Below are 6,000 nucleotides of genomic sequence, written 5' to 3' on the forward strand. Positions count from 1 at the left end.
TGTGCTGGAATCTGTCTGGATCCAAGAAGATGACCTTGAATTGGAAATCTTCCACATTTGAATCGGGAAAGACTTTTTGATGTTTATGGACCTGTCCCCAGAACTTTTTCGTTCTGCATCCTACCCTCAAATGTAATTAAGTATGTTTTAAAATTCTGCTTTTCTGTCGATGTCACCTTGTCTTTAAGGTGGTGATACTGTTGGAGGTGAAAATGGAAAGTGGGACTGTTGCTTTCAGTTTTAACCTAGTCACAGCATGCATACAGTATGCCTGCTCTCATGAATAATATACTCTGTCCAACCACCTTCAATTACAAATGACTTCTACCCAGTGCGATAACCATAAAATAACCTTGAAAAGCATGGTTACTCTTTATCTAATCCAAGCAGAAATTGCAATCCAGAATAAATCATGATCCCAAAGAGCTAATGAGATTGTGCTTCAGAGACGCGTTAGTTCATTAAGCCAATTACTACAAAAGAGAAATGTTATACTACTAATGCACTGTGTACTCAGGGAAATGACCCAGTGAGATGAATAGATAGAGAAAAAGGAAGCGGAAAAGAGTGATGACTCAAACACAGGGAAAACCCTCAAGATGAATTAGTTATAAGGCCATCTACATGTGGGGCAGACGAAATATGAAATATTAAGTTAGCATTTGATATAGCGAAAGAGATAAGGTTAAACAACTCCTGAAAATGATCAACTACTATCCATCTAGAACCATCCAACTGTAATGCTGCGCTGGAAGTACACATGCCGTTCAAAAAAGTGTTTGATGAAGCACTGTAACCACAACGCTCTGTAAACTCCTGCTCATTTCTGAAGCAGTTAAAAATCTGCATGCAGATAACGCCCACTGCTTTGCTCGTATCAGCTACATGGCTGTCATTGTACACGCCCAGTTATTATTTTTTTCTTTTTTTGAGCGGACAAGTCAAAATGGGTCAAATATTCCAAGGAAGTACAAAATTATTATCACATGCAAATCTTCTTTTTTATAAGAGAAAGTGTAACAAAGCTGTGATCTTTAAAAAATATTTAAATCCATAAAAAAAGAAAAAGAACCTGAGGGAAAATTCTGCACAGGAGATGAGAAATCATTTCAAAATAAAGGTAATTATAGCTTTCCACGACACATGCTGAATTACCTCTGAGCCAGCACGGGGATCCGTCTCATCTTTACCATGGAAACCAACACCATACAGTACATGCACGCACACTGAGGGAGCAATTGCCATGACATCCAGCACTGTGGCGAGAAGAAGCTTTCAGCAACTAGACCAATTTACTCAGCAGCTAACTGGACAGTCAGTCAACCCTCTGTACTGTATATCACTCCCTATTTCACTCACTCTCCTCCTCTCTTTCCCCTCTTTTCCCCGTGAATTTCTTCTGTCATGATGCCAGACGAATTACCTTTCATCAGCAGAGGACAAGGTCTTGCAGTGCTTAGTAGGAGTGGCTCTCATTCAAGTGGTGACAGAGAAAAGAAAGCTCTGCAGGGATCCCTGCACAAGGATGCAGTTGAACCGGCACCGCACGCATGCATCCACCGCCACTATCACTACCAGCGAGTGCAACGGCAGCAGTAGCAAATCGGAAGGGGAGGGGTAAAAATAAATATATAAAAAAAGCAGGAGAGGGGGTTGCTCTATCAGCAGCAGGAGCATTACATCATAGGCTGCCTCTGTGGAAGGGTGGGAGAGGAGTGGACAGAGGAAGGGAGGTGCTCCTCGTAGCAGCAAAAGCTCCCTGTTACTGTTGAGCTCTTTTCTTTGCGTGCCCAAGTCCAAATGTAATATTTATGATCTGGTAACTGTGAAATGCCCTTGGTGGTTAGCATAAGACCTATTTAATCATTAACTCAGCTGCTCTTAATTGTGTACCTTCACCAGGATTTGTTGTCAGAATGGATATAATATGATGTACACTCTAATGTGGATCATCCCTTTGGGGCACAGACTGCGTGCATGAGTGTGTGTCCAGCTCATGGAAGCCTACACAATGTCTATTCTATGTGGTAATTGAATTGCGTGACCAGCAGTTGCTCGCCACTGCTCCCAAAGCATGCTGATATTCATCCCTGGAAAAAGGTCAACTGAGATTCCTCGGGGCAGTTGTGAGTGAATAGGTAAAAGTGTTTGGATTGCTCGCAATGATTAAAACTTATGTGTCGCAACAAATTTGTCAGAAACAACTGCATGATTATGCCGATGCTCTGAGCACATCTGGGAGGCAGGCGCGACCATAACGAGAGCGCTACGGGTCACCTACCGCAGCGGACAGCTGTTAACCACCTACACACTGGTACACCGCAGACCACTGGCACGGACAACAATGCACTTGACAATAATGGTTAGTCAGAACCAAGTGATCCCACTTTTCCTGAACAAACACAAACAAAGCTCCCACAACTATGTACATGTTGTCAGAAGGACATACACTGGTCAACTGACAATATACATTCAATCCTTCAACAGTTAATAACAATACTTTCCACGCCAGGTAGAAGGAAAGTCATTAAGAGGAAAGTGGAAAGAAGGAATCATGGCAGCTCTTAAATTCAGCATTTCAAATGTAATTGTTTTGACTGACAATTTTCATTTATATTATTTATTATTCTGCATATTTTTTCTGAATTGGTGGATTAATTGTGTGTTCTAAAAAAAATAATTATGCCTTGGAGTGCAACAATTTGGTAATTAAAATATCTTTGAACAGCCTTTGGGATCCTTAGCTGAGTGTTTTAGTGTTCATGTTTGGCATGTAGCAGGTAGTCAGATCTCATTAATTTCTGTAGGTCGAAAGTATATTTCCAGCACAAGCTCTAATAAACCCACCATATGCTCCCTGCTGAGCACCAGACAGAATAAAAACAAACTTACCAGTTGGAGGTGAAACAAGCTGGAGACCCAAATATTTTTGGTAATTAACAGATGGATTCCAACCCATTCCCTTAATGTGATTACTGTGGAGAAAAAAAAATATAGTTTACTATTAGCACTAATAATGATAATAATTCCATTTCAACTGTTTACTGTATGAGGTGGCACAGCAGTCGTTAAAGCAAACAGACTGTAACACATTATGCAAATAGACTGCAGCTCTCCCTAAAGTGACATCTGTTATGACTCAGTTTGAAATAAATATCATATTAACTGTTTACGAAACTATAAGCAATTTGTTCAAGTGAATAAAATCATAAAAAGAAAAAGATATAATAATCATACATCATTTGTAAATCAGGTCTACCTGAGTATTAACTGTAAGGACAGTTTGAGCCCTACTGACAAGCAAATCTGGTGCATACCCATTAAACATTGGACGTCGGAAAGACACGCTGCTCATGTTTATATTGGCTCTGTCGGCCCATGACCAATCCTGGACATCTATATGATGTTGAATAAACTAGGTTAACAATTTGAACGTCCAACCATGACCCAACCTGGATGTCAATATGATATTGAGCTTTCAAAATTTGAACTTTTTGGACGTCATGTGGACATTTTTTTTATTTACAAATATCAACATGATAGATATGAATACAGATTATTTATAAACAAACAATTTATTATGTGTTAGCCTACTGATTTATTCAGCACATGTGAGGGTTTTTTTATTATTTTACTTTTTTTTTTAAGTTGGTTTATTTTTAATAATTAATCAACTTGTGGGAAAATATTAAAAGCATTGAAATCCACGTAAAATGTAAAACAATAATGGTTAAAGTGTTTAGGAAAAAAATGGAATTCCTTTTAAAAAGTGTACAATGTGCTTAATAATGAGCATTTGCATTTTATATGGTTCATTTTTACAAGTAACCTGTTTTATTGTGAAGAGTTCATGATTGTAGGAGGAAATGAATGTGATCGCTAGGTTGACTGCAAGACGTTTGTGCATATATGAACTGGACTATCTGCTTGACAGACTTTGCCAATGCACACATTTTGCAAACTGCCTGTGAGAAGCTGGAGACATTTCTGCTCCAAAATCCACCATGCAGCTGCTTACTTTTGTTTTAGCGTCAAGAGCCCACACCATATTGGAGATGTCTGCTGATGACTCTGCATTCCTTTACACGTAACTGTTATGATCCAGTACCATTTCAGAAGGTGGCATATTGTTCCAGATCATTTTCCAATAACATTTGATTGTCTCAGTCACAGATGATAAATGGAGACATATACAAAGGTGTGAATAAAGCTACAGAAAAAATAACTGGTAGCCTATAGAAAACATGTCCTCCACCCTCTGGAATCATGGGACTACAAAGCCTATAGAAGCTGTATAAAAAATGGCGTCTAAAATGAGTTTGACGTTAAAAAGACGTCCACAATGATCCCATTTGAACTATAAATAGCCCGTACACAGAGGTCCTACGGATGTCAACACTTAAAGTTCAGTAGACGCTGAAAAAATATTGTCATCTGGCGTTACAAAACAATCCTTTCAGTGGACCAAAACTGGACGTCCAAAAATGACATATAAAAGATGTCACTATGACGACACTTTTGTACTTTGCACATTTTACTCAGTGTTTTAGATCTTTACCTGGTGGGATAAAAGTGCTACAAATTACATTTAGAATCAATGAATTTGAGCACCAGTGAGCAATATCAGACACCAGGCATGTGGCCATACCTCATCCCACATTTTACTACTTATTTTATTCCTAAGTTTCTCAATTCTAGTGACTGTGGAGGCCGTCTGAGTACAGAAAACTCACTGTCATGGTCAAGAAATCATTTTGAGATGATCTGAGATTTGTGATATGAAAAATTATCCTCCTGGAAGCAGCAATCAGAAGACATGTACACTGTGTGGTCATACAGTGATGAACACGATCAGCAACAAAACTCAGGTAGGTTGCGGCATTTAAATGATCCTCACCATTACACCACCATCAGCAGTCTGAACTATTAATGCAAGGGAGGATGGATCCATGCTTTCATGCTGTTTGCTCCATTCTGACCCTGCCATCCAAATGTTGCAGCAGAAATTGAGACTCGTCAGATCATGCAACATTTTTTCCCATCTTCTGTTGTCCAAATTTGATGAACCCTGTGAACTGTAGCCACAGTTTCCTGTTTCTAGCTAAAAGGAGAGGCAGTCGATATGTTCTTTTGCTGCTGTAGTAAATCTTCTTCAAAGTTTCATGTCTTGTGCATCTAGAGATGCTCTTCTGCTAACTTTTATTATAACGACTGATTATTTGAATTACTGTTCCCTTCCTAACAACTCCAAATAGCTAGTGCTTTGACCTGTGGCATCAACAAAGCATTTTCTCCCAGAGAACTGCCACTCACTGGATATTTTCTCTTTTTTGGGCCATTCTCTGTAAACGCTAAAGATGGCTGTGTGGTAAAATCCCAGTAGATCAGCAGTAAGTACTCAGACCAGCCTATCTGGCACCAACAACAATGCTACATTGAAAGTCACTCGAATCACCATATTTCATCATTCTGAGGCTCAGTTTAAACTTCAGCAGGTTGTCTTAACCATGTCTATGTGCTTAAATGTAATGAACTGCCTCCATGGCTGATCAGTTATCTGCATTATTGAGTTAGCAAAGTAAAGCTGCGAATATATGCCAACCAACTGGTTATTTTAATAGTTATTTTTCCTGTCGCTTATATTGTTTCACAGCACCTGGTGTAATGCTCAGGTTGCATTACACCAGGTGCATGCCTTTGATTTTAAGTCTGACCATGTCCTTTGCATGGGGTCAAATCACAACCCCCAGAGAGTCAGAATGTTTAGTCTGCCACGAGTCTTTTACTTTGAAAACTGAACCGATTCTCCTTTCCTCTGTCTGACTTACTGCCCTCATCATCCGCTCTGTGCAATTTAATGCGCCTTATATCAAAAATACACCCGGTTCTATTTTGAGCTCACAGACACTCGTGGAGTGCTTCTCCAAATGCATTTGGTGAAATTGCAAGCATTGTCTTATGTGCGCATGATTAGCTTTGGTGGCCATATTGGAGCCAGAA

General features: G+C 39.4%; 1 protein-coding gene across 2 annotated transcripts in view; it reads right to left on the minus strand.

Moving 5' to 3' along the window:
* sema4ba (sema domain, immunoglobulin domain (Ig), transmembrane domain (TM) and short cytoplasmic domain, (semaphorin) 4Ba) overlaps window positions 1-1,620 on the minus strand; it is a 57,057-nt gene extending 55,437 nt beyond the window's left edge. The window contains exon 1 of one of the 2 annotated variants that reach the window (XM_084933372.1): window positions 1,424-1,620. The gene's annotated coding sequence lies outside the window, so the exon portion shown is untranslated. Of the gene's footprint in view, window positions 1-1,155; window positions 1,397-1,423 lie in introns of those variants that run through there. The other variant, XM_084933373.1, reaches the window with a different exon arrangement.
* Window positions 1,621-6,000: the final 4,380 nt, after the last annotated feature.

This window comes from Perissodus microlepis, chromosome 7 (genome assembly GCF_051167445.1).
Source record: "Perissodus microlepis isolate ML-2025 ecotype Zambia chromosome 7, ASM5116744v1, whole genome shotgun sequence".
NCBI lineage: Eukaryota > Metazoa > Chordata > Actinopteri > Cichliformes > Cichlidae > Perissodus > Perissodus microlepis.